Source organism: Oncorhynchus mykiss, chromosome 16, assembly GCF_013265735.2.
Source record: "Oncorhynchus mykiss isolate Arlee chromosome 16, USDA_OmykA_1.1, whole genome shotgun sequence".
NCBI classification, from domain to species: Eukaryota; Metazoa; Chordata; class Actinopteri; order Salmoniformes; family Salmonidae; genus Oncorhynchus; species Oncorhynchus mykiss.
This window is the reverse complement of record NC_048580.1, coordinates 8,363,157-8,371,149: the sequence shown is the minus strand read 5'-3', so window position 1 is coordinate 8,371,149 and position 7,993 is coordinate 8,363,157. Positions and strand designations below refer to the sequence as shown.

The 7,993-nt window shown below is 35.9% G+C and overlaps 1 protein-coding gene across 5 annotated transcripts in view; it reads left to right on the top strand.

Moving 5' to 3' along the window:
* The first annotated feature begins 577 nt into the window (after nt 1-577).
* LOC110492813 (myocardin) overlaps nt 578-7,993 on the top strand; it is a 176,551-nt gene continuing 169,135 nt past the window's right edge. For all 5 annotated transcript variants that reach the window (XM_036946087.1, XM_036946086.1, XM_036946085.1 and 2 more), the window contains exon 1: nt 578-774. The gene's annotated coding sequence lies outside the window, so the exon portion shown is untranslated. The remainder of the gene's footprint in view (nt 775-7,993) is intronic.

Genomic DNA, 7,993 nt, shown 5'->3' with positions numbered 1-7,993 from the left:
TGAATCTGTGTTTGAAATTCACTACTCAACTGAGGGTTCTTAACAGATAATTGTACGTGTGGGGTGCAGAGATGTGGTAATCATGAAAAAATCATGTTAAACACAATTATTGCACATGGAGTGAGTCCATGCAAGATGCCCTTGTTGTGACCCCGTGAAGATGCCCCCGGTGACGCCCCTTGACCTTTTCCACGCTTTGTTGTGTTACAGCTATACCCACCATTATGTGAAAATGAAATTGTGTTTAAAGATTTTTTTACAAGTAAATTAAAAATGAAAAGCTGAAATGTCTTGAGTCAATAAGTGTTTATGAGTCCGCCAGATCAGAGGCAGTAGGTAAGTGCGTGAATTGGATAATTTTCCTGTCCTGTTAAGCATTCAAAGTGTAAGGAGTACTTTTAGACGTCAGGGAAAGTGTATTGAATAAAACGTACATTATTGTCTTTAAAAAAATGTAGTGGAGTAAAAGTTGTAAAAAACATAACGAGTAAAGTACAGATACCCCCCAAAACTACTAAAGTAGTTCTTTAAAGTATTTTTACACTACTGGCTGCCACCACAATCCTATTTTCATCGGTTTGAAGATTGAATGACTCGGCTTCACTCCGACACTCGGCTCGGCTGTTTCCGTGAGCGTCGAGCAGTTGAACCGCTTCGAAATCGAAACACCTTCAAGGACTTTTGAATTAAGTGGAATGGCAGTCTCGCTTCACTCCCGACAGCTCCTATAACATACAACAGAGAGGTATCCCTCTTACCATCAGGTTCCTACAGGTATTTTGGGGTTTTTATACAAAAGTTACAGCTTTATCAGAAATAGTCAATGGAATGCGAAATGAAACAAACGTATACCTGTGCGAGCGAGAGGAGTGTGTAGGTAGTGAACTCTCAGCGAAATGTGATCTCTGCTACAGTTTAACGAGTTCGTTTATTATTAATGTAACGTTTTAATTCACGTTTAGAATATGAAATACGACTCAAGCGGGTGCAATTCTGGCATCTCACATCAATTGAGAAAGACGAAGTCATAGCGCAGCGCTATTCTATACTGACCCATGGAGATAGGTCTGACTTGTGTTGTAGTGTGAGCTAATACTATTTATTATAACATGTCTCTTTGAAAGTATCCCTGGAGAATAGATGATATGGGAGAGTACATTGAATTGTTAGCTGATTTTCCTGTGAAAGAACAAGGCATATTGTGGCTATAGTGGACAGTCAACATAGTATAACTGTTTTAAAATGACAGTTGGGCTACTGGCAAATTTGGTTCATTAAAAGTCAGAATAACGTTTTGTGTGGCAAGGGGTCTGCTCTACACCTGCAATATTATCGACTGGGTATGACAGTAGTCAGTCAAATTAAAGTAGGCACATGTGTGAAGGCGTTCAAATGTTATTCATCTCTCCTCTTTAGGTCATTACTGAAAAGGAAATTGGACATAAAGCTGTTGGATAACCATATTTCTGAGTTGTGAACAAGGCTACAGTAGTGAGCTAAATTCAAACAAGTGAATGCAATTAGTGATGATTAAAAGCAGCTGCCTAATTCCCCGCTAGTGGAGACTGAGGGATCTACATGTTTTTGTCTGTAGGTTGGTTGCGACACACTCACAGATTCGTTTGAATCAGACGCAAATTACTTATGTGAAATTAATGTTTTTTTTTTGTAAAAACAACAACAACAAAAAAAGAGTCCACCATCACGCATTCATGTCCAGTACACGATTTTATCTAATACGAATTTCAATGAGTTGTTTCTGTGTTAGCTAGGTGGCCAACGTTAGCTAGACTAGGGGTCAGGGTTAGCTAACATGCTAGCTAAATAGTTATTAAAAAGTACCGTAGTTAGTAGTTTCAAAGGTGGCTGAAATGCTAAAGTTGTCCATCATGGGATTCGAACATGCCACATTTTGGTTGCTAGACCTTTGCGTTATACGCCCATCCGTTCTGCCCGACAAAACCTCCCTCCTATCGTCTCTGTATTAAGTGACTTGCTGCCTTTATCTGTATGTAAATGCATTGTCTAGAAAATAGTGTGGTGGACATGTAAAGAAATAAATACATGTTTGTCGTTTTCATGAATTTCGCATTAAATCATTGGTTTATTTCACGATAATTTGTAAAAGTGGGTTGCGAACTAGAAGAGACAGGTGTTTGTTAGGTCTGTATGTTTGCCAAAGGCATCACATAGGTGTACTTTATTCATGTATATATGTTTATGTATGTACTGTGCATGTTTGATGTAGTATGTGTGTGGTTTATACTACATTATATTTAGCTGTTACTGTGTGACATGTGTATGTTAATGATTACACATGTTTATGTACACACACACACAATCTGTAGATGCCTACAGTATTTGGCTGAGATGCTAATGATGTACCTTAGCCCAGAGAACAACATGCAGTTCATGTTCTTTTGCGTTTTTCTTTCGTTGACCCATGAACCACGTGTTTACTGTGAAGTCAGCAAGGTCGTTTATAGGATATCTTGGCTCTCTAGGTCCACAAAGTGTTCATGTACAACCCACCTCTTGCTCTTATCACCTGTTTATTGACTGTGAGTACACTGAATCAATTAATCTGTAATATAGCTAACAGTCATGTCCTGGATCAACTTTAATTTCAAAACATTTGGATTGAATTATCATGGGGATATGATATCCAAATAAACTGCTTTCATCTTTTAGTAACACGATTGCACCGTGCAATGTGAGCTAACCCAATGCTTTCAGATGTTTTCATATCTTAAAAAGTAGAAGTACTTAACTTGCTATTATGGGCAAAATACGATTTAGAACAATGACACAGTTTAAAAAATATATATTTTCCTTCGGGAGTGTTCTGGACTTGTTCAAACTGCCTTCTTTACGGCCCATAGGTATTGTTCTGTAATCAGATTTAGAATCCGTTTCATAGGTATTGTTCTGTAATCAGATTTAGTATCTGTTCCATAGGTATTGTTCTGTAATCAGATTTAGAATCTGTTTCATAGGTATTGTTCTGTAATCAGATTTAGAATATGTTTCATAGGTATTGTTCTGTAATCAGATTTAGAATCTGTTTCATAGGTATTGTTCTGTAATCAGATTTAGAATCCGTTTCATAGGTATTGTTCTGTAATCAGATTTAGAATCCGTTTCATAGGTATTGTTCTGTAATCAGATTTAGAATCCGTTTCATAGGTATTGTTCTGTAATCAGATTTAGAATCCGTTTCATAGGTATTGTTCTGTAATCAGATTTAGAATCTGTTTCATAGGTATTGTTCTGTAATCAGATTTAGAATCCGTTTCATAGGTATTGTTCTGTAATCAGATTTAGTATCTGTTTCATAGGTATTGTTCTGTAATCAGATTTAGAATCTGTTTCATAGGTATTGTTCTGTAATCAGATTTAGAATCCGTTTCATAGGTATTGTTCTGTAATCAGATTTAGAATCTGTTTCATAGGTATTGTTCTGTAATCAGATTTAGAATCCGTTTCATAGGTATTGTTCTGTAGTCAGATTTAGAATCTGTTTCATAGGTATTGTTCTGTAATCAGATTTAGAATCCGTTTCACAGGTATTGTTCTGTAATCAGATTTAGAATCCGTTTCATAGGTATTGTTCTGTAATCAGATTTAGTATCTGTTTCATAGGTATTGTTCTGTAATCAGATTTAGTATCCGTTTCATAGGTATTGTTCTGTAATCAGATTTAGAATCCGTTTCATAGGTATTGTTCTGTAATCAGATTTAGAATCTGTTTCATAGGTATTGTTCTGTAATCAGATTTAGAATCCGTTTCATAGGTATTGTTCTGTAATCAGATTTAGAATCTGTTTCATAGGTATTGTTCTGTAATCAGATTTAGAATCTGTTTCATAGGTATTGTTCTGTAATCAGATTTAGAATCTGTTTCATAGGTATTGTTCTGTAATCAGATTTAGTATCCGTTTCATAGGTATTGTTCTGTAATCAGATTTAGAATCCGTTTCATAGGTATTGTTCTGTAATCAGATTTAGAATCCGTTTCATAGGTATTGTTCTGTAATCAGATTTAGAATCCGTTTCATAGGTATTGTTCTGTAATCAGATTTAGAATCCGTTTCATAGGTATTGTTCTGTAATCAGATTTAGAATCCGTTTCATAGGTATTGTTCTATAGTCAGATTTAGAATCTGTTTCAAGGATTACATGCTGGGTAATTGCACATTAACAGAATTACACTGAGACTCATATTTCTCACTGTAAAAAAATGTATGCCAAACCAAAAAAACAAATGATTTTCAAAGTTTAAACAAACCGTACAGCTCTATGCACAAGGACTATTTGGAACAATTTACACAGTATTACTGGCTTTGCATCTGCTCAGTTCTTCCAGTAAATGTGTTTTTGTGAAATTTTCGGGTTAAATCTCCCACCGAGTTTATACGAACACGTTTTTCCAAAAACTCTGTTAAATATCTGCACCGAATTAAGATTCAAAGATGCCTGCAGAAAGAATGAGGTGTCTGCACACTGTAACATTACTGCATAATCGTAGCGGGTTTCCAAACACGTTAGCTCTATTAGCTATGCTGTCTGATGTTACGGTGTGTGTAGCGGTTTGACTTGGACCAGTTTTTTTTCGCCTGGTCACATACTGCTGATGTGTTGTGCATTTTAGAATTTGATTCTGTCTTAAAGTTTCTTAAACGGAACAAAACAGGAATTAACATACCTGAATTTGTCCAATGTACTAATGATTACACCCTATATCAGCTACAGTGCCTTGCGAAAGTATTCGGCCCCCTTGAACTTTGCAAACTTTTGCCACATTTCAGGCTTCAAACATAAAGATATAAAACTGTATTTTTTTGTGAAGAATCAACAACAAGTGGCACACAATCATGAAGTGGAACGACATTTATTGGATATTTTGAAATGGAAGGAGTATCAGACCACTGCAAATCTACCAAGACCTGGCCGTCCCTCTAAACTTTCAGCTCATACAAGGAGAAGACTGATCAGAGATGCAGCCAAGAGGCCCATGATCACTGTGGATGAACTGCAGAGATCTACAGCTGAGGTGGGAGACTCTGTCCATAGGACAACAATCAGTCGTATATTGCACAAATCTGGCCTTTATGGAAGAGTGGCAAGAAGAAAGCCATTTCTTAAAGATATCCATAAAAATTGTCGTTTAAAGTTTGCCACAAGCCATATTTATTTAAATATATATATATATATATATATATATATATATATATATATATTAGGGTAAACAAATATGTAAAACATTGTGTGTATGTGTGCATATTTAAATATATATATATATATATGTGCCTTCAAGAAGTACTCCTACCCCTTGACTTATTCCAAATTTTGTCATGGTACAGCCTAAATTCAAAATGTATTAAATATATATTTTTAAAATTGCACCCAACTGCACATAATATCGCATAATGACAAAGTGAAAACATGTTTTTAGAAATATTTGCACATATCTCAATTCCAAAAGTATTCACACCCCTGAGTAAACATGTTAGAATCGACTTTGGAGGCAATTACAGCAGTGAGTCTTTCTGGGTTGCGCAATGTTTGCACATTATTCTTTTAAAAAAATTGTCAAGCTCTGTCAAGTTGGTTGTTGATCATTGCTAGACAGCCATTTTCAACTCTTGCCATAGATTGTCAAGCTGATATAAGTACAAACTGTAACTAGGCCACTCAGGTACGGATGGGCGATTTGATATAGAATTAATTCAAATGTATGTTTTAGTGCAATGTTCCAAAAGCCAGTATTGTAAAAAAAATAAAAAAAATAAAAATTATGTCCCAACTGCCACTTTTTAGAACAAAGCAGACTCCATTGAAATGGGACTATCAATGAACATGATTGTAGAATATTAATGCTCAGTTTCTGTCGCACCTACCACGTACAGCTAGCAGCATTTTAGTTACAGACTGTTATGTGCTAGCTGTCTAGTCTGTGTTTTATAAATGTGCAATGAGCATAAAATATGAATTTATATAAGGAATTGGCACCTCATTCTGATAAATTAGCATATTTATATCCAGATAGCTTGTTCACTTTGTTTTGGTGTTACTATGTTGTTCAAACAGTTGTAGACGGACATGAGGGTGTATTCATAGCAGTTCTACCTTGTTAGCGAGAAAATCGATCCAAGTAATCTAGAAAGATGGCTACTCAGTAGCGCGTGGGCTTGTGCTGGAGAGATTATTTGAGACCTGTGTTAATTGTCTATAACGCCTGCTACAAGAAGTTGGTCATTATCAGTGGATGTGCATTGTACATGATTCTGGTTACATTTTAAACAAAACAGGCATTTTCATAAGACAGACTTGAAAGCCAGATAAGTGATTGTGTCAAAAAAGCTGGTTAAACTGTCCAAATATAAAATAATTTAATTATTAGTGTGTTTTTTATGGTTATGTCCTGAATTCATTAGATTATTCCTGACTGTTTGACATACAGTGTGTTGACCTTTTTAATTGTGCAATAAACCTTAATTAGAGAACTTTAAAAACATTGAGCTATATCGTGAATCACTCAGGAACATTCAATGTCGTCTTGGTAAGCAGGATTTGGCCTGTTTTAGGTCATTGTCCTGCTGAAAGGTGAAATTTGTCATCCAGTGTCTGTTGGAAAGCAGACTGAACCAGGTTTTCCTCTATGATTTTTGCCTGTCCTAAAAAACAACCTTAGTCTTTGCTGATGGCAAGCATACCCATAACTTGATGCAGCCACCACCATGAAAATATTAAGAGTGGTACTTAGTAATATGTTGAATTGGATTTGCCCCAGACAATTTTATCTACCAATAGGTGCCCTTTGCTAGGCGTTGGAAAACCTCCCTGGTCTTTGTGGTTGAATCTGTGTTTGAAACTCACTGCTCGACCGAGGGTTCTTAGAGATAATTGTATGTGTTGGGTACAGAGATGAGGTAGTCATTAAAAAATGATGTTCATCATTATTATTGCACACAGTGTGTCCATTTACTAGGTGACTTTTTAAGCACATTTCTACTCCTGAACTTATTTAGGCTAGCCACAATAAAAGGGTTGAATTCTTATTGACTCGACATTTCAGCTTTTTATTTTTTAAATTAATTTGTTAACATTTTTTAAATAATAATTCCACTGACATTTTTGTGTGTTGTGTGTCGGCCAGTGACACAATCAAAATTGTTTGAAATTCTAATTCAGGCTGTAACAACAAAATATGGAGAAAGTTTAGGGGTGTGAACTTTCTGAAGGCACTATATGCCTCATCATAAAATAAAAAGTTATTTATATATATATATATATATATATATATAGAGAGAGAATGTGTTTTAACGGATTTACAAGGCAATGTTTCTTAAAATTACAGAAGGGAAATCCTTTCTCAAACTATATACTGTGCATTGGGAAAGTATTCAGACCCCTTGACTCTTTCCACATTTTGTTACGTTACAGCCTTGTTCTAAAATGGATTAAATAAAACAATTTCCGCATCAATCTAACACAATACCCCATAATGACAAAGCAAAACCTGGTTTTTAATTTTTATTGGAATAAAAATAAACAAACACCTTATTTACATCAGTATTCAGACCCTTTGCTATGAGACTCGAAATTGAGCTCAAGTGAATGCTGTTTTCATTGATAATCCTTAAGATGAGTCTACAACCTGATTTGGAGTCCACCTGTGCAAAATTCAATTTGATTGGACATGATTTGGAAAGGGATACACCTGTCTATATAAGGTCCCACAGTTGACAGTGCATGTCATTGCAAAAACCAAGCCATGAGATTTGAAGGAATTACCCGTAGAGCTCCATGACAGGATTGTGTCGAGGCACAGATCTGGGTCCCCAAGAACACAGTGACCTCCATCATTCTGAAATCAAAGACGTTTGGAACCACCAACTACTACTGTAGAGCTGGCCGCCTGGCCAAACTGATCATTCAGGTGAGAAGGGCCTTGGTCAGGGAGGTTACCAGGAACCTGATGGTCACTCTT